Below are 26931 nucleotides of genomic sequence, written 5' to 3'. Positions count from 1 at the left end.
TAGGAAGATAACAGGAACGGATCTAGCTGAACACTGTGAGCAGGACGCACTGCACTAAATGTAAATAGTCTAGAAGATAACAGGAACGGATCTAGCTGAACACTGTGAGCAGGACGCACTGCACTAAATGTAAATAGTCTAGAAGATAACAGGAACGGATCTAGCTGAACACTGTGAGCAGGACGCACTGCACTAAATGTAAATAGTCTAGAAGATAACAGGAACGGATCTAGCTGAACACTGTGAGCAGGACGCACTGCACTAAATGTAAATAGTCTAGAAGATAACAGGAACGGATCTAGCTGAACACTGTGAGCAGGACGCACTGCACTAAATGTAAATAGCAGGAACGGATCTAGCTGAACACTGTGAGCAGGACGCACTGCACTAAATGTAAATAGTCTAGAAGATAACAGGAACGGATCTAGCTGAACACTGTGAGCAGGACGCACTGCACTAAATGTAAATAGCAGGAACGGCTCTAGCTGAACACTGTGAGCAGGACACACTGCACTAAATGTAAATAGCAGGAACGGATCTAGCTGAACACTGTGAGCAGGACGCACTGCACTAAATGTAAATAGCAGGAACGGATCTAGCTGAACACTGTGAGCAGGACGCACTGCACTAAATGTAAATAGCAGGAACGGATCTAGCTGAACACTGTGAGCAGGACGCACTGCACTAAATGTAAATAACAGGAACGGATCTAGCTGAACACTGTGAGCAGGACGCACTGCACTAAATGTAAATAGCAGGAACGGATCTAGCTGAACACTGTGAGCAGGACGCACTGCACTAAATGTAAATAGCAGGAACGGATCTAGCTGAACACTGTGAGCAGGACGCACTGCACTAAATGTAAATAGTCTAGAAGATAACAGGAACGGATCTAGCTGAACACTGTGAGCAGGACGCACTGCACTAAATGTAAATAGCAGGAACAGATCTAGCTGAACACTGTGAGCAGGACGCACTGCATTAAATGTAAATAGTCTAGATAGAAGATAACAGGAACGGATCTAGCTAAACTGAATACAGTGTATATATATATATGCAACACCTGGGATGCATATATATACACAATACACTGTAAGTGCAGCTAACTGACTGACTGTTCTGCCTAATCTATCTAACTCAAATCAAATGACACTGTCTCTCTCTCTCTCTATCTCTCAGCACACCGGAACACACACTACACAGGGCCGCCGTGCAGGCGGCCTTATATAGTGTGGGGTGTGTACTAAATCCCCTGAGCCATAATTGGCCAAAGCCACCCTGGCTTTGGCCAATTACAGCTCTCTCTACTGACGGCGCTGTGATTGGCCAAGCATGCGGGTCATAGTGCATGCTTGGCCAATCATCAGCCAGCAATGCACTGCGATGCCGCAGTGAATTATGGGCCGTGACGCGCCACACGAATTTAGCGCGAACGGCCCATATCGTTCGCAATTCGGCGAACGGGCGAACAGCCGATGTTCGAGTCGAACATGGGTTCGACTCGAACACGAAGCTCATCCCTATTCAGAAGCATTTCTAGTTTAAACTTCCACAGCTGGTATTTGGCATTGTTCAGCTTTGCTATTGCAAACTTCACATCTGTACCACTTGCCATGGTTCAGCAGCTTGTATACAGTATTCTCTGATTCACTGTACTCACTGAGTATTCTTTCCAGTGCCTATGGGTGCTGCTGGGTTTGCTGCTGGGTGCGCTGGGCCCATAACCTGTTGTCAGAGTATTGAAATCATGCGTTGGAAGCTTCTTGTATACAGCAATGCGCTTTGCTTTTATGGAGGAATATGAGGACATATCTTGCAGTGTGTCTTTATCATGGAACAGGAAACAGGGATAAGGATACAAACAAGTACACATTTAGATAAAGAAGGTACATCCTGTCATTACTTCGTATCATAGAGAATACACATTATAACACTGCAGTGCCACCTGCTGGATAGATAGGTATAATGCATACAGTATAAATCGTTCACAATATAAAAAGCAACTTGCTGTTGCTTCTCCAAGAAGTATAAACCTGTCCGTTATTTTTTTTTTAATTGCATTTAAAATCACTTTAATAACGGCAAACACAGCTGCCCACCCACCTCATAAACAAAAAGAACTATGTAGCATTTTTCCTTAATGGCGAGTCCAGAATAGAGTATATAAAAAAAAGGTAAGCAGCAATATTTAAATATTTTTTTAAGTTATGCTAAGTGAATGGAGACTTACAATAAATATAAATTAGGTGTTGTGCCAATTTGGCTGCAAAACTGGAAATACTCTTTAAGGTTGTTTCAAAAATACAATTACTGATAACTGCAGGATATCAGCATAGATGCATAACATTTATGTCATTGCGAAAACAAAAGCCACTACAGAGATAAGCTGTATCCCCTGAGAGAATTTAAATGCAAATCTCCAATGTTTCAATAGAGTGTACTTTTAACTTTATATGCTCTTACAGTATGGGTGCATCTAAGTACACACAAATTAATTTCATGAGTCATTTGATATTAAGCCAAACGGCAAATAGCATAGATGGCTAATTACAGCAAGTTCATTATATATGTCGGGGAGATTGATGATTAGATAACACCATTCATCTTTTTATTAGTAAATTGTTTATTGGCAAACTAAAGTTTTTGTCATTCTTTTCTGTAGATATTCAGGTACATCTGAATTTATTTGGATTGACCTTGTCACTACATGAACCATAAATATACAGTGCCTTGAAAAAGTATTCATACCCCTTGAAATTTTCCACATTTTGTCATGTTACAGTCAAAAAAACGTAAATGTATTTTATTGGGATTTTATGTGATAGACCAACACAAAGTGGGACATAATTGTGAAGTGGAAGGAAAATGATAAATGGTTTTCAAATTTTTTTACAAATATATATGTGAAAATTGCAGCGTGCATTTGTATTCAACCCCTAACATTGGGGACAGGGACAGGGAAGCTGATTAGAGTTGATGGGAAGATGGATGGAGCCAAATACAGGGCAATCTTAGAAGAAAACCTGTTAGAGTCTGCAAAAGACTTGAGACGGGTGGAGGTTCACCTTCTAGCAGGACCAGTGGTGGTGCCCCCTCTCTCTTCAGCCACCCCCCTCTGTGTATAATGGATAGATTCATGCATTGCATGAATCTATCCATGGCTGCTGTAGATACCCCCTATTCAGGTGTCCAGACCCTTTTCGGTCACGGGGCGCCTGAATTATAGCGGCGGGGGGTGTTTTGATGCACCTGATTAGAGCCATAGGCTCTAATAGGCTTTAAAAAAGGTGAAAAGTATTGTGCTCTCAGTTCACCCAGGTGGGTTAGCAAAGCAAATTAATATTTGCTTTGCTTACACTGAACCACCTCTCAGCCAATCAGGAGGCACGGATCTAATACCCGTCACCTGATTGGCTAAAGGCACAGGCGTCCTGATTGGAGGCCTAACGGAACGGAAGAGAGCAGAGGAACGGAATGGGAGAGGACAGAGAGTCACGGAGGACACAGGAGTTCGCCGCCATCACCTGCTGCATGTCCCACAGCTCGCTGCCGTCACCCGCCACCAGGATGGGGTAAGTGTGTGCCGGTCAGATGGCGAGCGGGGGGGTCACAGAGGCTGCATATGATGGGCACACAGCACACAGACTACACATGATGGGTCACAGAGGCTACATATGATGGGCACACAGGCTGCATATGATGGGCACACAGGCTACATATGATGAGCACACAGGCTACATATGATGGGTCACAGAGGCTGCATATGATGGACACACAGGCTACATAAGATGGGCACACAGGCTACATATGATGGACACACATGCTACATATGATGGGCACAGAGGCTACATATGATAGGTCACAGAGGTTAGATATGATGGGAATACAGGCTACATATGATGGGCACAAGCTGCATATGATGGGAACACAGGCTGCATATGATGGGCACAGGCGCTGCAATTGATGGGCGCACAGGCTACATATGATGGGCACACAGGCTGCAGATGATGTGCATAAGCTGCATATGATGGGCACACAGGCTGCATATGATGGCCACAGGTGCTGCAGTTGATGGGCACACAGGCTACATATTATGGGCACACAGGCTACATATGATGGGCAGAGGCACTGCAATTGATGGGCACATTGGCTGCAATTGATGGGCACAGTGGCTGCATTTGATGGGCACAGTGGCTGCATTTGATGGGCACAGTGGCTGCGTTTGATGGGCACAGTGGCTACATTTGATGGCACAGTGGCTGCGTTTGATGGGCACAGTGGCTACGAGTGATGGGCACAGTGGCTACATTTGATGGCACAGTGGCTGCGTTTGATGGGCACAGTGGCTACGAGTGATGGGCACAGTGGCTGCATTTGATGGGCACAGTGGCTGCATTTGATGGCACAGTGTCTGCAATTGATGACACAGTGGCTGCGTTTGATGGGCACAGTGGCTGCGTTTGATGGCACAATGAGGCTGCAATTGATGGTTTTTTTTTCAGAATTTTTCAGTTTGTTTGCGCCCCCCAAAAAATTTGGAGCACCAGCCGCCACTGAGCAGGACAAAGACTCTAAACATACAGCCAGAGCTACAATGGAATGCTTTAGAACAAAGCATATTCATGTGTTAGAATGGCCCAATCAAAGTCCAGACCTAAATCCATTTGAGCATATGTGGCAAGACTTGAAAATTGCTGTTCACAGACGCTCTCTATCCAATCTGACAGAGCTGGAGCTATTTTGTAAAGAAGAATGGGCAAAAATGTCACTCTCTAGATGTACAAAGCTGGTAGAGACATCCCCAAAAAGACTTGCAGCTGTAATTGTAGTAAAAGGCGGTTCTACAAAGTATTGACTAATGCACGCCACACTTTTCACATATTTATTTGTAAAAAAAAATGAAAACCATTTATTATTTTCCTTCCACTTCACAATTATGTGCCACTTTGTGTTGGTCTATCACATAAAATCCCAATAAAATACATTTACGTTTTTGGTTGTAACATGATAATAAAATGTGGAAAATTTCAAGGGGTATGAATACTTTTTCAAGGCACTGTATATACAGTATGTACTCAACAACAGCCATATTTGTCTTTACAGTTGCAGGTTCTGCTTCTTGCTTTGTATTGGAGCACCCCACCTCTGCCTTAGGATGGCCATACACATGTCCATAATTGCCCCCAATATGTAGAGGAAGTATAGGTCCCATTATGATGTACATGGTATTTTGTTAACATGGAGGTAATGGTGGCTGGCAGTAAAATATTTTTGTACTGACACGTTTCACAGAGGCTTATTAATTAATGATTGTAATTTGTATTTATAAGGCAGGGTATGAGCCATGGGTGCTATGTATGAACATTTTTTTAAATTATGTTTGGAGATTGTAAAATAAAGGTTTTTAAAACAAGAGCATACAGACTTTCTTATTATTCTTACATTTCTCTTTAGACACTAGAGAATCTTAACTTTTGATCATGAAAAGATAATAAATACATTTTGTGGTGCATATGCTATGATTGCAAAATCTAATACTTATTGCTGATGTCCTTATAGGTCTCAAAAACGATTTGTTGGTGTATAGATAATTATATAAATAGGATGTGGACACCCCCAACCAGTATGAGCTTATTTATTGGGAACAGATCACTAATCCTTAGGGGCTTTTCAGTATCTAGGCTGCTCCCTCTGTTTTTGCCTCCAAGCTTTGATGGTAATCGCCACTTAAAATCACTAAAAGAATGTTGATGCATCTCTGGTCTATCAGTAAAACATTTACAAAGCTCAGAAATGTCCCCAAGCTTCACGAAAAAAGTTACAAAAGCCCAACACCAGCCTAATTTTCTTTTCAATATAATGACTCAGAACTTCTGTCAACTGTCCTCATTAGGGTGTTTTCTCTTATTCAGAGACACCAGTAAGTGAAAGGAAAACACAGAGAGTAAAATCCTGGCAGACGGAGGTAATATGTCAGCCTACCTGACTACTAGGGGTCCCTATCTGCTCCTAGGGGTAGAGGAGTGGTATAGCAGCTCAACTAAATAAAGGTGCTTTTGTTGCCATCTCCATCCTCACCAGAGAGAACTCCCTTCACCTTAACCAGGTGATGGGGGATCACTCCCGCTGTGCTATTGTATTCTGTAAGAGGGAATCCCCCCCCCCCCCCCGGTCAGAATACACCAACAAGACCGTTCTTCGGAATTTGGTCATTAGACCAGCTTCTGTTGAATAGATAGTCTTACACACTTCTACTGGGCCTTCATATTTACGGCTTGGTCATGGGCACTGAAAGACTCAGGGAGTGGCCTTACTATCTATCTCCTCACGGTCAGTTACCGTTGCCAAAAAGAGCCTCCTCCGATTCCTCTTATTTGGAGGTGGAGCCTTGATCCGTAAGAATTTGGGATCGCCAACAGTCCCCAAAATTCAGCCTTTGGCTATATTTGATGCTCTTAACCATTACATTTTTTAAAAAAGTCCTTCAAGTGAAATTAACTTTTGTACAAGATACTTCTCAGCACACATTCACGAAATGACTAATATATGATAATAGAAGAATATTGTGGAAGAACCTGGTGCTCCCATGACTCCTGAATGGGCAGATGTCTCCCTGAACCTCATTCTCAGTGTAACAGCAGTTCATGTATGGTTCCCCTTAGTTCTGTCAAAGCTGGAACCATCTAGTTGTTCATGACTAATAGCTGCCTTACGTGTGTGCGATAGCACTGGACCAGTAGAAGCAAAAGTTGGTTTTGATGGATCTACCAGAAAGTGATTTTTCCTTCAAAGCAGATCCGTGTTTGAAATATAATATAGGTGGATCCTGTTTCAGTCCTAGGCTGCTACCTCTCTGACTGCAGCACAGAAAGCGCTTGCCAGACGGTAAATTCTTGGATGTGTTCTGAGAAGCACCTGGTACAAAAGTTCATCTCATTTTCAAAATCTTTTTGAAACATTTAATGGTTAAGTGCATCAAATATAGCCTTTAAAAAAAGTCCTCTGTGTGGGATGAACTTTTGTACCAGACATTTCTCAGAAATAACTAAAAGCTGAGAATGGAAGATTGTGGAAGGACTTGGTGTTCCCATGACTCCTGAATGGGCTGATAACTCACTGCACATCATTCTCAGTGAAATAGCAGTTCATGTATGGTTAGCCTCAGTTCTGCCAGAGCTAGCTGGCTGTTCAGAACCCACAGGGGAGTATGATGTCACATAGGCTCTATTTCCTTTTCCAGGCATTGCATCACTTGGAAAAGGATGTATGTAATATTCTTTCAAATGGTGCAATCAGAAATGAAAAGCAGGCACACAAGAAGTCAATTTACACATTTAAAGGAAAAGTACTGAGAAAATAAGTAGGCCGCCATTGCTGAACTCTCCTATTAAAAAATCCAGTTTTCTGGCTGTCATGTAGTTCCTAACACTTCAGTGATTTCTGATCATCGGCTTTTAGAAGGATGTTAGCAATGTCTCCTGTATTTCTTCCCAGTACAGTTTTTTTTTTTCTAACCACTTGACCTCAGGAAGATTTACCACACTTTATGACCAGGCCATTCTTTGCAATACAGCAATGCATTACTTTAACTGACAATTGTGCAGTCGTGCAATGATGTACCCAAATAGAATATATGTCCTTTTTTTCCCACAAATAGAGCTTTCTTTTGGTGGTATTTAATACATTTTGGAAAAAAATATATATTTTTTTACTTTCTCCTATAAAACATATCCAGCCAAAAAAATGAAAATGTTTTATTTCTTCATAAATTTAGGCCAATATGTATTCTGCTGCAGATTTTTGGTAAAAAAAAAAATCCCAATTAATGTATATTGATTGGTTTGCACAAAAGTTACAGCTTCTACAAACTATGGGATATTTTTAATTATTTTTATTTATTTATTTTACTAGTAATGGTGGCTATCCGCGACTTATAGTAGGACTGCGATATTGCGGCGAATATTCTGACTTTAACTGACACTGAAGAATCCCCTGAAAAAGTCACGTGATGACGTAACGCGTAGGGAGTGGCCGTAGACTGAGCGATACCGGAAGTGATGTGAAAGCGGCGTTCAGATGCCTTAGTAATTGTTTATGCCTGTCTTTGAATTTTTTATTGATTCGAGGCTATAAGATGACGTGGATGTGCAGCTGCATTTGGGAGATCTGTTTGGTGAAGTAGAGGACCCCCTGGTGGTAGAGATTAATATAGCGGATCCAATTCATATTTATGGCTATATGCTGGCACTTCAGGCAATTATAATCTTACATATGATGGCACGGAGGACCCCCTGGTGGTAGAAGTTGGAGCAACGCAACGCAACCAACCTCAATTCATCACTATATGCTGTTTTATCAGGTTATGAAGGTGAGGGCTCTGTGAGCATAATTTGTGGGATTTAAACTTCTCCTTGTCCACTGAGTCTTATATTGGAACTTTTTTCACTTTTTCTTTCTTTTTGGACATTTTTTGGATAACGTGGTTAAGAGACTATTATTATTCTAAATCATTTGCCCTGGGATTTTTTATTAATATATGAATGTATTATGGTGTACACTTGCACTGTTTTTAACCATTTAATTAGGTTGACACTTTATTGATTTACTTTATTTAGTGAAAAGTTTTTTATCTTACACTGTAGCGCGGGATCACTTTACAATTAGTATTTATTGAGAGTGGATTGTGATACACTGAAGATTCTGCTGCAGGCAGCTGTTGTTTACTTATTTGATTGCACTTAATGCAGTATATGCACTTTAAGATTTGATCACGTATGATAGGATTTTGTACTTGATTTCAGTTCATTCACCAATACATCGTAGTAGCGCGAAGGCTCTTTATATTTCTATTTATATATTTTTTTTACTTTCTCCTATAAAACATATCCAGCCAAAAAAATGAAAATGTTTTATTTCTTCATAAATTTAGGCCAATATGTATTCTGCTGCAGATTTTTGGTAAAAAAAAAAAAAAAATCCCAATGAATGTATATTGATTGGTTTGCACAAAAGTTATAAGCTTCTACAAATTATGGAATATTTTTAATTATTTTTATTTATTTATTTTACTAGTAATGGTGGCTATCCGCGACTTATAGTAGGACTGCGAAATTGCGGCGAACATTCTGACATTAACTGACACTTTTTACACTTTTTGGGAACCAGTGACACTAATACAGTGATCAGTGCTAAAAATATTCACTGTCACTGTACTAATGACACTGGCTGGGAAGGGATTAACATCTGGGGCGATCAACGGGTTAACTGTGTGCCTAACCTGTGTTTATGTGAACTGTGTGAGGTGCTTTCACTAGGGGAAGAGATGGATTGTATTCCCTGCTTTGCAGGGACACAAGCTCCATCCCCTGTCAGAACAGCGATCTGCCATGTTTACATAGGCAGAGTGCAGTTCTGTGTCTCTGCCTGAAGATCAGAGGGTGCCAGCAGACATTGAGTTGGCTTCCGCTGTATGTAATCCAGGGGTCGGCCCGTCCATTAAGGGGTGCGGCCACCCCCTATTCATGCGTTCGGCTCCTTTCAGGACGCCGGGCACATGAATTTTACCGGCAGGGGTGTTTTTTGAAGCCCCCAATTAGAGCCATAGGCTCTAATAGGCTTCAAAATGGGGTGGACTCGGAGCGCAGAGCATTGCACTCAGAGCCCACCCAGGTGTGGTAGAAAAGCAAATGAATATTCGCTTTTCTAACACTGAATCTCCTCTCCGCCAATCAGGAAGCGCGGGTCTGATACCTATTTTCCGATGGGCTGAAAGGTCAGTTGATCCTAAAGGGATGCCTAGGAGATGGAGGAGGTGGATACATGGTGGATCCACACCACAGGAGGTGGAAGAAAGCCACCGGATATGCTGCCCATCCACTTCCTAGATGGGGTAAGTGCGGGGCTTTGATGTCCTGGCTGCTCCAGCTGTCCTCCCGGGGGGGGGGGGGTTTGCCGTCGCCGACCGACCGGGGGAGCGTCTGTGTGTTGCCCCCCCTGCAAAAGAAAAAAACACCAGCCGCCACTGATGTAATCACAGCGGAACCGAGCCGCCAGTGGTGCACATGAGGGATCACGTATATATACTGTACGTGGTCTGGCACACAGCTACCGCTCTGTAGCAGTAAAACTGCTATAGGGCAGACGGCAACCGGTTAAGCTAAAGTGTCTTTTTTGTTGAGATCTGCCCTCTGCACAGGTGACCAAAATTAAATCTAAGGACACCCTTCTGACCATGCCCACTTTTAGTGGGGGTGGGACAGGGGTGGGGATAATAGCCACATCCAACGCATGCCACGCCAAATGTTGGGTGTGGAAAATTGTGCTAACAATGGGAGGTTCTTAAAGGGATATGTTTATAGGGGTTGAGGTAGACGTGGAGTCACAGGTACTCCTGCAGAGGCACCATCCCCCAAGACTATGCAACTATGTTTAAAAAAAAAGGGTTTAGAATAGGATGGGACTTTGTGCCTCAGAGGAGTATAATAAAAAAATATACACATACTTGAATTTATAGAAAAATATACAAACTTTATTCGTCTGCCATATGGCAGTATCTTCTGTAAATGAATAGATTAAAATGAGATACAATTTAGGAATTTTGGGGTCAGGGTGTGCCAGTCCCAAACACACTAAAGAAGATATGGCTTACGCGTTTCGTGGACAGTTCCGCTTCGTCAGGGCCTTGAGGGTAGCAGCACAGTAGATATCACATGAATTTAAAAAATATCAATAAACAGTATGTAAGTGACTTGATTTAGCACGAGAAATTTGAAAAAAGGGAAAAAGAGGATATAATAATGCATTGTATAAGGATAACACATCATATATAACATTTGTTAATGCAGCTTATATTTTATATATTGTAGGAAATCCAGTGGTATCATAGGTGTGCACAGCCTATTGTATTAGGGTGTGCACCCTTAAGCTCAAACACACATGCATGTGTATGTGTCTTATGGCAGAGCAGGTAAGAGGGAGATCTTTACCATGTTCCTGCTGCTACACAGAGCGATAACACTAATGCGCATGGGGTGATTAGGGTGTGCCTGGGCACACTCGGCACACCCTGTGCGCACGCCTATAAGTGGTATGTAGATACAGTTACATTACATAGATATTTATGAACAGCGGCGTTTTCAAATGCATGGAGTATTCAAGTTCAAGTGCTCATATAGATATAAGATTGAAAAACATATAAACGGTCTGTTTACATGCAAGAATTTGATTCTCACTGCATGTCACTTTAAACAGGTCAAAATTGGGGACGTTTTTTTGCCCCATTGGGGACAGTCACCAGAGACTTCTGGTCACCCTACTATGTAAAGCACAGTGATGATGTTACTGCTGGTTTTACAAGGTAATATGTGGATTTGTAAGGGTATTTGGTGCACACAAAGTGGATTTATACTGTATCCTTTCTGGCTATAGAGGAATATATTTCAATCAACGTTTTTGGCTTGGAGTTCAGCTTTATATATTTTCTGCTGTCCAGCCTTTTGAATCCGCACTCAATAGAAGCTGAATTTAGTGATCTTTCTCAGCAATGTCTCTTCCATGGCTTTCCATAGTAACAAAGAGTGGATTTAAAGAATTATCCTTGTAAAAGAAAGGGGTCATTTACTGTACAAACAATAGGCCGAGCTTTGGGAAACAAGCGGCATTCTGAGTCAGGACTGTATAACTGAGAGACGTCCAGTGTTCCAACCATCTGCGAAAGGGCCATTAAGAGTCGCGGCGCTGCCAATGTGTAACTCAATTCTGTGGCTGCTTAAAGGGCGGTCAGAGTTTTTATTAAAGGTCTCCTTATCAATTGCGTTTCAGTTCTGGATAAACAAAAAAATAGTTTTCATTTCTGCCTTGTGGAGACTTGTTCGGCTCATTCGTCAGAAACCAGCCCTAAGGCCCTGAAGATTGGTTCTAACCTGCAGCAGAGCTGTCAGCGTAGACACACTAATCTTTGATAAACCAATACATTGGCAGCGATTTATAGAGGGAAAAATGCTTCACCTGGTTCACCTGAGATCAGGATGTAATAAATTTTCATCAGATGAAGAAATGGAATTTTTTTAGGGGGCAACTTAACATTTGAGGGGAAAATATATATATATAACATTCCTAGGCAAGCTATTTTGTATGCTAAAGCTGAACTCCAGACACAATAGCCTTAGTTTATTCTGAAATAGCCACTTTGTGTGCACCAAATGACTTTAAAAACCCAGATGTTGCCTTGTAAAAGCAGCAGTGACATCATTACCATGCTGTCCAGAGAGCGGAGCTGAGGGAGGGGCCTAGTAGGTCCACCCACTACAGGCTGCCTGCAGAAAACTATAGGAGGGGGCAGATACAAGACCAGTCACCATGCACAAAGATAGAGAGCAGCAGGGACCAGTCTTTATTATTGGTCGGCACAGAGTCAAAGTACAGAACTTGTTTTATGCTAGACTGCAAATACAAAAAGGGCATCAAGATTCAAGAATACGCATCCCTCTTGTATTTAGACAATATTTGTTTAGTCTGGAGTTCTGTTTTAATGTTCCTAAAGTGGCCTTAGTATTAATACATACGAGCATTCCATGTTAACGTGTATGTCGAGCTGAAAAGAATAAAATAACAAAAATTATATATATATATATATATATATATACATAGTATCTCACAAAAGTGAGTACACCCCTCACATTTTTGTGAATATTTTATTATATCTTTTCATGTGACAACACTGAAGAAATGACACTTTGCTACAATGTAAAGTAGTGAGTGTACAGCTTGTATAACAGTGTAAATTTGCTGTCCCCTTAAAATAACTCAACACACAGCCATTAATGTCTAAACCGCTGGCAACAAAAGTGAGTACACCCCTAAGTGAAAATGTCCAAAATGGGCCCAAAGTGTCAATATGTTGTGTGGCCACCATTATTTTCCAGCACTGCCTTAAACCTCTCGAGCATGGTGTTCACCAGAGCTTCACAAGTTGCCACTGGAGTCCTCTTCCACTCCTCCATGACGACATCATGGAGCTGGTGGATGTTAGAGATCTTGCGCTCCTCCACCTTCCGTTTGAGGATGCCCTACAGATGCTTAATAGGGTTTAGGTCTGGAGACATGCTCGGCCAGTCCATCATCTTTACCCTCAGCTTCTTGGAGGTGTTCGTCTTGTAGGTGTGTTTGGGGTCCTTATGATGTTGGAATACTGCCCTGCGGCCCAGTCTCTGAAGGGAGGAGATCATGCTCTGCTTCAGTATGTCACAGTACATGTTGGCATTCATGGTTCCCTCAATAAACTGTAGCTCCCCAATGCCAGCAGCACTCATGCAGCCCCAGATGCTGACACTTCCACCACCATGCTTGACTTTTACGCAAGACACACTTGTCTTTGTACTCCTCACCTGGTTGCCGCCACACACGCTTGACACCATCTGAACCAAATAAGTTTATCTTGGTCTCATCAGACCACAGGACATGGTTCCAGTAATCCATGTCCTTAGTTGGCTTGTCTTCAGCAAACTGTTTGCGGGCTTTCTGGTGCATCATCTTTAGAAGAGGTTTCCTTCTGGGACGACAGCCATGCAGACCAATTTGATGCAGTGTGCAGCGTATGGTCTGAGCACTGACAGGCTGACCCCCCACCGCTTCAACCTTTGCAGCAATGCTGGCAGCACTCATACATCTATTTCCCAAAGACAACCTCTGGATATGACGCTGAGCACGTGCATTCAGCTTCTTTGGTCGACCATGGCAAGGCCTGTTCCGAGTGGAACCTGTCCTGTTAAACCGCTGTATGGTCTTGGCCACAGTGCTGCAGCTCAGTTTCAGTGTCTTGGCAGTTTTTGTTCTTAAAAACCCCCTAACAAAGCTCCATAAAAATGAGAGGGTGTGAAAAATAAATGTGGAAAACTGGACACATTGACAACTAGTTGCAAAAAAAAACTAGCAGAAAAAATGAAAAAAAATAAGGACACCCTGCATGGAGTCTGTGGGGTTGATTTACTAAAGGCAAGTTGCTCCACAGCTTAGTAAATGAGCAGAAGCTCTGCTGACTTCCATCGTCCAATCATGTGCAAGCAAAAATGCATTTTTTTAGTTTTCCTTGCATGTGATTGGATAATCTTTGCAAATTGAAGCTTTACCTCATTTACTAAGCTCTGGAGCAACTGCTTTGCAAAGTGCACAGTCTATTTGCCTTTAGTAAATGAACCCCTGTATGTTCTCCGTTTGCTTGCTTCGTTTTCCTCCAGGTACTCTGGTTTCCTCCCACAGTGCAAAGACATGTTGGTAGGTTATTTGGTTCCTGTCTAAATAGGCTCTTATATGTGCGGTGGGGACCTTAGATTGGAACTTATGTGAATGAATAGTATCTAAAGTGCGTAAAAATTGACAGCGCTATATAAATACCTGTAATTATACATTTATAAATTATAAATAAGAAATATAAATGAAAAAATGGTGTAAATGTTATTATCTGGATTATTCCAGTTGCAAAATATATATTCCTATTTTTTTCTGTGTTAAACTACAGTAGGAATAGTTGAAGTAATTGCTTTCTAAATAAGTGAACCTGTCCAAATCAATCTGGAAATATGCTATGCTGCAGTCACCTGAATCATGCAGCTCCCCAAAACCGACACTAGAGAGCGCTAAAGGCAGAAGCTTTGACTGTGCAGTCAGCGTCAAACTCATGTGCATGATTGTCAATGAACTTTGTTTTCTCTGTGGAGTTGATGTACTAAAACCGGAGAGTGCAAAATCTGGTGCAGCTGCACATGGTGGCTAATAAGATTCTAACGTCAACTTGTTAAATTAAGCTTTTACAAAAAAAACCCTGAAGAGGATTGGTTTCTATGCAGACCGATGTGAACGTACAATGTATATGTAAAGCGATGCGTAAATTGACGGCTCTATATAAGTACCTTAAATAATAATAATAATAATGCAGAGCTGCACCAGATTTTGCACGTTCCAGTTTTAGTAAATAAACCTCATCACGACTTGTTTGTCAGCAGACATCCCTTATAAAGACAGGGAGCATTCACTACAATCCTTAAGACCCCTTTCACACTGGGGCGTTTTTCAGGCGTTTTTCAGGCGCTTTAGCATTAAAAAAGCGCCTGAAAGAAGCCTCATCTGCAATACCAATGTGAAAACCCGAGTGCTTTCACACTGAGACCCCTTTCACACTGGGGTGTTTTCAGGCGCTTTAGCGTTAAAAAAAGCGCCTGAAAGAAGCCTCATCTGCAATCCCAATGTAAAAGCCGAATGCTTTCACACTGGGGCGCTGCGCTGGCAGGGCGTCAAAAAAAGTCCTGCAAGCAGCTTCTTTGCAGCGCTTTCGTGTTTTTGCCACCGGGCTGGGTGCGCCGATGGCCCAAGCCCTTTCAAACTGCCAGCGCCTGAAAAATGACTGAAAAACACCCCAGTGTGAAAGGGGCCCAAAGAGGCGCTTTACCAGCGTTTTTCGGGCGCTGGCAGTGTGAAAGGACTTGTGCTTTCACATTGGGATTGCAGATGAGGCTTCTTTCAGGCGCTTTACAGGCGCTTTTTTTAATGCTAAAGCGCCTGAAAAACGCCCCAGTGTGAAAGGGGTCTTAGGTCCCTTTCACACTGGGGCGGTGGGGGCCTCAGCGGTAAAACGCCGCTATTTTTAGCTGCGCTTTACCATCGTTTTAGCGGCGGTATTCAGCCGCTAGCGGGGCGGTTTTAACCCCCGCTAGCGGCCGAAAAAGGGTTAAAACCGCCCGCAAAGGCGCTATGCCGGCGGTATAGCTGCGCTGCCCCATTGATTTCAATGGGCAGGAGCGGTGAAGGAGCGGTGTATACACCGCTCCTTCACCGCTCCAAAGATGCTGTTTGCAGGGTTTTTTTTCCCTCCTGCCAGCACACCGCTCCAATGTGAAAGCCCTCGGGAAACACAGCAGCGGCAGTTGTAGGTCGATTTGCAGGCGCTATTTTTAGCGCAATAGCACCTGCAAACCACCCCAGTGTGAAGGGGGCCTTACAGTCATGCTGGTGATGAACATGATTGTGCTACTAAGTGGTCTCTGATTTTAGCATGGTTGCAGTGCTTCCGGTTGGACACTGGATGATTTTGGGCTTGTCAATGCTTCCAGGTGCATTTATCCTGTATTTGATCTCAGATGCATTTAGGATCTCTCATAGTTCATTGACAGGTGTAGTTGGCCTGCATTTTACTATCTTCTAAATTGCATCAACCTGCTTTAACCGCTTCCCAACCATACAACTTACATATACGGTGGCCAGGCGGCTCTTCTGTGCAGGATCACGTACCTAGTAGATTATCCTGCACATCCGAGGCTGGGACGCGCATGCGTGCTGCCTGCGACCCGCTCCCACTGTGTTTAATTACAGATCTGCGGGTACCATAGACTCAATGGGAAATCCGGCTTCTCCTCCTCTCCCTCCCGCCAGCTTTCAACATAGGGCACTTTCTTTTCATTTTCCTGGAGTGCAACTGAGGCTGCAGATAAAGGGATTGGGGATATATGTTCTCAGTCCCTTTCAATGCCTGTTACTCTATGGGGATGCAGTGGCTGTACGAACACAGCCAGGTGTAAATGAGTGTCCCCAAATGCATGCTGTGTGTGTTTGGGGATGTACACCTGAACCACACACCTTTCAAATTAGGACCTGCGGCTGTGTTCATACAGCTCTGCATCCTCATAATGAAATATAGGCTGCCTGCACACAGCTCCAGCCACATAATAAAAACAATGAGCAGAGTTGTGTTTGTGCCTGCGAATAAAAATGTTAGTGTATTTTTTGTGGTATTTTGATATCTTTGGGGTGAAGGGGCCCTATCTGGTAGGATGTGTAGTCATATGTTTTCTGTACATGTTACATGGTATCATTCTACATTTTATTTGAGGAGGAACAGATATCTATTCATTCATACCTAGTGCACATGTATACAACGTCTGCCTAAAGTCCACCTAAGCAGACGCTACCTTCAGACCGTTCTGATTTTCAAAATCTACCAAACAATATTTGGTTGTCATTTCCTTGCAATTCGGCAAACTGAGTGTCCTGTACATTGCTACCCCAATAATCTTATTTTGTGCTCAGTGCTATTCCCAGAAGCCTGAGCAGAGCTGGGAATCAAATCACAGGCATTCCCTGCAACAAGAATTGTGCATTTGTTAAGATACTTTTTAAAGCGGAACTAAATTTTCTTAACCTCCCTGTCGGTTTTCCCGAGTGTGGCTCGGGGTTAAATTTGAGCACCATCAACAAAATAAAGTATGGAGAATTGGGACAGTTTGCTTTGAATATTAAAAATGAATGAAATAGTGTTTTCAGTTTGTGGTGCTCAGATACAGTTTAGTTCCGCTTTAAGCCCCTGGTCAGAACTGAGTTTCAAATCGCATGACAAGTCACACCCTATTGTCTGCATTGGAAGTGGTCAAATCAGTGCAACAAAATCGCATAAATTTTGAAAGTAGTTAGTGCACTACTTTTTGCAAGTTCAGGTGCAACTTGCATAGACATCTGTACATGAAGTCGCACACATGTCTTCCAAGTCACACCTGAAGTAGCACGATTTCAATGTCGTGATCGGTGTGACCGGGGTGTAAGAGTTCACACTTAAAGGGATACATACGGTCCCCCTTTGCTTATAATGTCATGGAGATTGTTCAGGTGGTGATAATTAAGGAAGATCCATCCATTTTCTTAATAAGTTTGAAAGGAACTAGCAGACATCAGTTTGTTCAGAACAGAATAGTATGAATCTGCAATGAAGTTTTCTTAAAATCCTTACTAGTAGGAGAATTTGTTTCTTAATAAAATTGGAATTTCACTTTAAATAGAAAAGCTCCAGAGCAGTTTTCATAATTCAGCTATTGGTTTAATTGGTCTATTAATTCACTAATAACTATATAATTACTTATGATATTGAAGTAATACATAAAATGTTTTTTTTTTAGGGACAGCACATAATTTTCTTTTTGTGCTCTTGTCTTCCTAGATTATTTCATCTTAACATTATTTTAATGAAAAAAAAATAGAAAATATACATTTTTATCCTAGTTTGAACTGTGAACATTTTTTAAAACAGCCAGAAACACAATTGATAGAAACTACTAATTTTATTCTTGAAAGCGGAATTAAACCCTCCTATAACTTCAGCCAAGGAAGCTGCCATCTTAGCCTCTGTTTGATCTGCAACTGCCATGGTGCTCCACACGTGATCAGGTATGACACCAGCCATTTGAAGGTTTGAAAGTTTACTTGCCAGCACAAGCAAATGTAACAGTTAGCATTCCCAGCATGTCCGGAATATAACTGTTTTTTGAAACCATTAAATCGATTATTAAGTTACCCATCAATTAAATAGGTTTAGCTCCACTTTAATTCTAATGTTGCTTTGAAAGTCCTGTAATACCACCCAAGCAACGAGTCAGAGTAAGGGGGGGTCGCTGGTCTTCTGGTAAGCCTCCGGTGTGATCTTACCTTGGGTGTCATGTTTGCTGTCCTTTGGATTTTCCTTACTCAGCCCGGATTTTCCTATGGGACTTTTTTCTGTGGACACTTTATAATGTTTACATGTTTATTATTAGTTTTTATTAATTTATTTTATTATCAATTGATTTATACAATTCACTATAGGTATTTATAGCACTGCACTTTGTATTATTCATAACATAAATACAATAACCTACATATATATATATATATATATATATATATATATATATATATATATATTGTATCTCCTAGAAACGTATCATAATTACCAAGTATATCAAAATTGTTCTCCCTGGAGGAAGCAAGAGGTAACATGAGAGGTGGAGACACCCCGCTTCTAAATGCCAAAACTCGGCAGATCTCCCCCCCCCCCGGAACAAATCTAGGGGGTTACCATACCATGCTTCTCTACCTGGTCTAAGCTCCCCATACCCCCATCCCCTCGTCCTCCCCCTTTCAACACCCCCCCATCACGCCAATACTTCCTGTGTGACAAAATAAAGTCATCAAACCCCCCCCCCCCAAAAAAAAACCACATGCTTAAAAACACAAGAGAAAACGAAAAACAAAACATTTGTGATGATTTAGGGGATAAGATCTAGGGAGAGTTATGTCTCCCCGGTTCTACCCTTACCTTCCCTCACTATACTCCCTTACCCATTCAAGTCCATAATTGTCATTCTTTATCCATGAGCCTGTATAATTATAAAGCTTTAAAACACCATCCATCTCTTTTAAAGCAAATAGCACTGTATAAGTCCTGTGTTTTTTTTTTATTCTGATCTCCGTGGATTTTTCATTGCATTACATCACTTTACAAGATGACCACTTATAGGCAGCCATGAACTGCTTAATCAATTGGATCTGCTTTGGTATCTGGCACGAAAGGATCAGTACATTAAAACAAGATCTAATCCGTTCACACGTTGCAGGTGGTGGTATAAAATGAAATTGGCACCAAATTAAGAGTCCATTAACCCAGTCATGGGCTGCCTTCTAGCTCTTGGCACCTCTATAAAGTCTGCAAGCCATAATCCAGCTGTAATCCTATTACCTACAGCCAACTGTATCAACATGGTCTGGGAGACACTGCAGAGTGCAGCTCAGTCGCAGCACAAAGTCCCACAATTCAATTAGGCGTTGTTGCACTTATGCTCACATTTGTGATTCATAGATTGAAATAACCTTGAAACTGGACAGGGAGAGCATTTTATCACACTACAGTGATGCAGATATATTAATTCAATAATATACCAATAATGTTATATATATAAACAATGATGATATATGTAAATTGCTCATTGCTCTTTCATATGGATGTGTCATTTCTAAGAGACAAAGGCAAACAGTGAGGGCGCTATAGGCTACAACGATCATTTGCTAAGCATGGATATCATCCTTCGCTGATGTCACGACAGTGAATGTGACCCAAGGGGGGTTGGTTGTTTGGTTGAGGCATTCTTGCACAGTGCATATTGAGCCTAGGTTCACACTGCTGCGGGATTGAAATCGTGCGAGTTTAGCCAAACTCGCACGATTTCATACCCGCATTTCAGTTCCGACTTTGGGCATGAATTCAGAGACATCTGTGCGGGTTCCTGTACAGATGCATAGCTCCCAACTGTCCCTGATTTCGAGGGACTGTCCCTGATTTGGAGCAATGTCCCTCTGTCCCTCTTTCCCCCTCATTTGTCCCTCATTTTGGTCTGATCTATATAGCTGTATATAAAATGCACTATTTATCTTTCAAAAAGTGTTTCCCGGCACTAAACCTTTCATTCATATTCTAAATTGCTGCATTTGTAAATTTTAAAAGCCAATGTAAAGGAATAGCAGTGGTAAAATAAGCCCTTGTGAATTTATTTAACCTTTTTTTTTGGCTAATTCTCCTTTAAGGGGGTGTGGCAGGTGGCGTGTCCTATGCTTACATACATTTGCTAGTAGGTGTCCCTCCTTCCCATCTCAAAATCTTGGGAGGTATACAGATGTCTATTGAAATTGCACCTGAAATCACCAAAAGTAATACAGAAACGACTTTCGGTAATCGGTGTGGCGCTGCAAAGTCGGCGTTGCACCAATTCAGACGGTGCCTTTGCCAGCAATAGCCACCAATTTGGCCTGCGATTTGACATGTCAGTCAATCTGAACCTAGGCTAAAGGAAGAACTTGGAGAATGTCTTGCACTTGGCAGGGCAGGATTGTGGGTCCTCGCATTGAGCACCAAGCCTAATCCTTTCCGGTCCTGGTCATGTCGTTTTACCCTAATTACATAGTTTTCCTGTGCAGTGTTGCTTCTATAATTGCTTTCCTTTGTCACCTGGAAGAGTCAAAGATTAGTCCACCCTAATACTTCAGGTGGAGAAGTAACTTACTGTTTGCACTTTAGTATAGCATTCAGTACATCCGGTGTAGTCCTGGAGGGGCTCCCACTTTTCCTGTTGGATCTTTAAATTATTTTACATGATGGAGTATGCAACTGAAAGAATTGGTAAACTTCTAGGTGCATGAGGAAGGACCAAGAGGGACTTGTGCTTGTTGTTAGAGTCCCCAAGAGATATAATAAGCCATCAGATAAGTCATTTCTACAGACATTTGGCTCAATTTACAAAGCCAACACATCAGGGCTTTTTTAATAGTGAAGAGCAGATATTGCAGTGTTAATGCATAGTACCATTTATGAAATGTAGCCCGTGGTTAAGCTAAGGGCCTGCAGTGTCCAAAAGAGTTCTCTAACACAGCAGAGAGAACTCTTTTTTTGAAAGAAAGACCAGTCACTTGTCTTGGACTGGTCACATGCTCGGTGTCTTGCATGAAGTCAAGCAGCGCACAATACATAGTTGTAAAGTACATCACTGTGCTTTATAAATGTACAGTATGGGGGGGAGGGAGGGGTTGTCCTTTTTGGGGGGTTGTTTTTTAAACAGCAGCATGACTGTGGTAAGACCATATTGCTGCCCCGGACATGGTGCCTTAATTTAAATTTTATAAAAGTGAGCACTGAAATTAACACTGTATGCTTAATGCAGTCTTTCTCAGTCCTTAAAAATCGTAGAGTGTCTCTTCAGCTTAAAAGTAAAGGCTTTTGTAGTTCTGCAAACAAAAAAAAATATAAAAAAGTTTCTATTTGGTTCTTAGAGTAGTCGTGGCAGGAGTACTAACATTTATGTCATTATATAGAATATTGTGCTGGTCATTATTATTGTTACCAGTGGCGGCTGCATCGGGTCGGGTCTGCGCCCCAAGCACACCCTTTTTTGAAGCCTATTAGAGCCTCTGCCTCTAATCAAGAAGAAAAAAAAAACACCCTGATTGGAATCCATGCACCTGGCGCCCTGCACGTAGATTATGGGGCCGGACGCATGGATAGGGGGGGCAGTGCCCGTGCGTCCTGCATTGCGGGCCGCCACTGATTGTTACCACAACCTTTTCTTTTCTTTTTACTGACTACTACCCCACCTCTTGTGACATTGAGAGGGGTGAGAGGGCTTAAACTTTATACTAATGCCTATAATGCCTAGTGCACATAACCCGAATGTCGGGAGGTTCAATAAAAACTGTCCGACATTTGGACCGCGTATATGTCAACCGGCATTACAGAAGCGGGCTGTTAGGATGAGCATGCTGGAAAACCAGCAGCCTACCAGCTCCAGATCAGCGCTCTCTGCCATCAGAGTGTTCTGGCTGGAGGGGGGGCCGTCCCTTTGAACACAACAGCTCAGCGGGGGGAGATCGCTGTTCTAACGTCGGATCGCTATTACAGGGGCTCCGACCAGAGCTGTGCATCTTATTTCATTCAACCTGCTGTGTTGAACAAAAAAAAACTATTTGTGTACCAGTTTTAGGGCCCTAAGATCTGAGATGCTGAAAAAGACTGGCGAGCTACTGAGGACAACTTTCATCTGACAGCTCTCCTACTAATCCAACATTTTTTCAGGTGTGTATGGGACTTTCCAGATACCAAATATAATTCAAAAGCAGAAAGTATAGAGTATATATAAAAGGTTTATTACATCTTTATTACAAAACATAAAATCATATCTCAAAACATACAGTATATTGTAGGCTTATACCAGAGGGGAACAAAACCCCATATGTAACTCTCATAGGTTTAAGTGTAGCAAAACTGATGTGGAAGCTGCCCGACGCATTCCGAGTATCACTCCTCATTAGGGGCATAAATACACCTGAAAAAAGAGGTTATTGGTAGCAAGCCAACAGGTGAAGGTTATGTAGCACCCTCCTAGTTAGGCTGCCAGGTAAATGTTGTCTTCTGCTGTAATTACAGGAGCAGTGATTGTTTGGTTTGCTCTGCTCAGAGCTTCACAGGCTGGAATTGATTACTTCTCTCTGCCTCTAGAAGAAGTTTCTAGAGCTTAGGGTGGAAGGATTCAAACGTCCAAGCCTGGATATTCAGTAGGGCCTAGTCAATCCCTGGGTAGATGCCCAGATGGAGTTAGCTTGCTGTTAAATAGTCTGGAATCCTGAGGAGCTTGTCTTTTTCCACCAATGGGGATGGATCTGTGGGGAGGGGGGCTGCCAGCCCCTGGAGCTCTATGGGACCATTTTTAAAGAGCTTACTCCTATGGACTTTTTGTGTACCAGGATCCAGTGAGTAAAGCCTTTACTTGTGCTCAAACTACTTCACGGTCCCCCGCCGTGACCTGTGGACTGTTCCAGTCTGCCTTTACTTATGCTTGTACTACTTAATGGTCCCCAGCTGTGAACCGTGGACTGTTCCAATCTGCTTTTATTTACGCCTATATTATTTCATAGTCCCCAGCTATGAACCGTGGATTGTTCCAGGCTGCCTTTACCTGCGCTCATACTAATTCATGATCCCCAGCTGTGGACTATGGACTGTTCCAATCTACCTATATCAGTGCTACCGCTGCTAAGCAAGAAGTGTTCTCTGCTAGCAATATGTTCCATTTTGGAGTATCCTGCATCACCCCAAATCCCCTCCCAAGTTCCTTCTAGCAGATAAACTTCCAAAAGACAACCCCTAGACTGATTAAAGATCCAGAGTGAGTGGATCTTTGTTGATGTGTGTCTGGCTGCCCCTGCACTGTTGGAGAAAGAACCTGTCTAATCTACAGAGGCTCCTCGAGGGGTAGCACTACAGTTAAAAACAATAAGCCTGGTATTGAGCTGATGATAGGGCCAAAAAGGGACAACTGAAATTCTGAAATCCAGAGGGCAGCTAAGAGATATTAATCACGACCCAAAATGAATCCATCCAAGAGTATGGACGGCCGCAACACTCCAACACCAGGAAAGTTGCAGACCAAAAAGATCAATAACAGTAGGAAGGTCAACATCATCAAAATTTTGCTATTGGGCCCCATGATCTGTAGTTACCCACCTGTGTACACCCATGACTATGGTAAGACAGATGTAAACTGACCTTTGACCCTCTACACCTACCATAATACTGTATGCCATATTAAATAACCAGACCAACCTTTTTTGGAATAAAATTGGCCGTACCGGCCATTTATTAACAAATAACCATAAACATTTTATTTACAAACAATAATCTCCCAGATAGATCTTAACCATGTTGTTGGCCTTTGAAGGCACTGAAAAGACCCCAAATTGACTTAGTATCAGCGTGACCACACAAGGTCACCAGTCCCAGCACACCGACTCGAGGACGATACCAACTCTCCACCTTCCAACACTGATACCCATATCCAAGTGCCCAGTTAAACCTTGGTTAACTGGCATCTTACCGAGGACCTCATACCATAGATGGTTCCCCACTATGCCATATTGGTATTAATTTAGAAGGCCCTCCAACAATCCCAACCACCACACCACTAAAATAGTCACTGCTAGACGTCCATTTCCCAAATAAAGGGCGAGAGGGTGGGAAGCTGATTCTTCGTCCGGTGATCTGACCACCGGACACTTGGCACCTTCCTACCTAACCTACAAACCCCCTCCTGGCCACCCCCACCAAACTGACCAACTTAAAACACCGGGTTAACCCCTTGTGTCCTGATTGCCCTGCTACCCTGTCATGCCAGCCCTACACCTATTTCTGTTTCTTTTTGCTACAGGTTTCTCTTTCTAAAAAAGGAAGAGGTTTCCAAAAACAAAAAAATGTTTTGCATGGCGTTGGTCTTTAAATGGATGCATTTAGTGGTTTAAATATAAATATTGTGTTCTTAATTAGACTGGAGTTTTTCTCTGGAGTCTAGAAGACCACAAGAAAAGTTAGTATTGTTATAGGCATGCTATTCAACACTCTGTATACTTCAGTTATCATCGGCATTTGACTTTGTTCCAGGCGCGCGCCTCTTTGTCTCCTGTGAAAACACAGAACAATAATCCGCCTTCCCAGATCCTGTGAATAATGATGGTGAAAAGGTACAAGGTTAGACCTCAGGATTGTTCTCCATCCAATGCAAACAAACAGCAGCCTTCACAATTGGAGCGTGCCTCTCTCTGGGCTGCGGTTGCATGCGTGTAATATTTGGCTGCAAATGTGACTTATACGGCAATCTAAGGCTACAAAATAAACCTTTTGATGGATGTTTACAGTTCTAACAGTAAATCTCATTACTTCTGCTGCAGTGAAGCATTAACAAGAACACAAATATATACAACATGCTGGCTAGCATTAAAAGGGTTGGAACCAAAAGAACAAATTATTTGAGCTTCTTATGCTATTATCGACTGTTATCATAAGGTCAGAAGGAAACACAAACTTGAATAAATACATAGATTGTCACTGTTGACTTTCTTTTGAAAATGTGTTGCCTGGCTGTTTTTGGCTTGAGTATTTCCTTAGTGATCCAGAGCAAGTATGCAGCCAGTAAAGTCGGGAATCTTGATTGGTTCCAGGTCAGTGATTTAGAAAGCATAAAAGCCATAACATGGCAGTCAGGCAACAAGCATTTTCTCAGGTAAATGGCAACAGTAGTAATCAACATACTTTTCTCACTATAGATTTACTGGAACATTTACTTTTCTATTCTACCTCATTTGTCTTCCCCCCTTCCACTAGCATTGGTGCAAGTCTGCATCTGTCCCCCGCCGACTCTAAGACTGAGAATCGAGCGATCAAATACCACCGATCGCTTGGTTCTCAGAGCTCCCTGAGCAGAGAGCTGGTGATTGTCATTCATCGACTCCCTGTTCTGCTCCCCCCCCCCCCCGGCTTACTGGAGCGCTGAGTTGTGGAGGGGGCGGGAGTGGCCAGGTCAGGCTTCCAGAGGCTGAGCTGGGTGCCAGTCCAGGCACGTGGGTGGATCCTGACCTGATCTTTCCCAACCCTGGACCGGCTCTGTGACATCAGCCAACAGAAGGCTTCAGTCTGCTGTCTGCTGAAAAGGGGTCACAGGCGTGCAGAATGCACTGCACTCCTGTGATGCACAGGAGAAGTACATACAAACTAGCTTTGGTTGTACTTCTCCTTTAAGCCCCGTACACCCAGACTGAATATCAGCTGAAATCAGCTGGTACAGTAGAAACCGGCTTACATTTGGCCCGTGTTTACAGGTCCTTGTTTGACAGAAGACAATCTCATGACCAGCTTCTGTTAAACAAGCATGCTGGAAAACCAGCAGCCGATCGGTATCTGATCAGGGCTCTGACTGGTGTATTCTAGCAGGGGCAGTCCCCCTGTCAGAACACAATAGCACAGTGGGGAGATTGCTGTACTAACATTTCATAGTTAGTACAGTGAGCTCTGCGCAAGCTCTTAATTTATTTTTGTTCAGCCCGCTGGATTGAACTAAAGGAAACTTACCCTGTGTACCAGTCATTAAAGTGGTTGTAAACCTCTGAAGTGAAAAATGAACAAAGCACATCTGTCTATGGTGTGTACTTGCCACAACCCAAAGCACCAAGTGATTTCTGCCTTTTCTCCCCTCCCTCTGCTATCTGCATGAGTTACTTTTGATAATTTGTCCGGATAATCCTGAGGGATGGCCCCCCGAGCACACAGTAGGTGACTGACAGCCTCAGCTGTGTATGTTTCCCTATGAGATTGTGCAGAAGGAGGTGTGTCTTTTCCCTTCACTCAGGTCTCAGATTACACTCAGCTCTCCGCTCTTTGCTTTGCATTGTGTGACATCAGATCTCTGTCCCCTGCCTTCTGGAGCTAAGGAATGCTGTGTAAACTGCACTTTGAACAGAGAGGAGACAGGGCTGCAGATAAACTAATACAATGTATGAAGGAGGATTTGTTTCATTCCTCTGTATCACCTGAGGTTTGTCACTTCAGTAGGTATACATGAGGGTTTACAACCACTTCTCCGTTTTACAGTTGGAGCCCTAGGATATAACTGGTACAAGTGGTAAGTAACGGTATCAGCCAAATGATTAGACAAACAGCAATGAGCAGCTTGATATTTACTGAAGGAATGCAGGGTAAATTGCTTATACAGATAGATTCGTAGGAAGGTATGCAATAGTGTTAGACAAAGAATACCAGTTAATCAAACT

Source organism: Aquarana catesbeiana, linkage group LG06, assembly GCF_042186555.1.
Source record: "Aquarana catesbeiana isolate 2022-GZ linkage group LG06, ASM4218655v1, whole genome shotgun sequence".
Taxonomy (NCBI): Eukaryota; Metazoa; Chordata; class Amphibia; order Anura; family Ranidae; genus Aquarana; species Aquarana catesbeiana.
The sequence above is the reverse complement of the archived record's forward strand: the minus strand, read 5'-3'. Positions refer to the sequence as shown.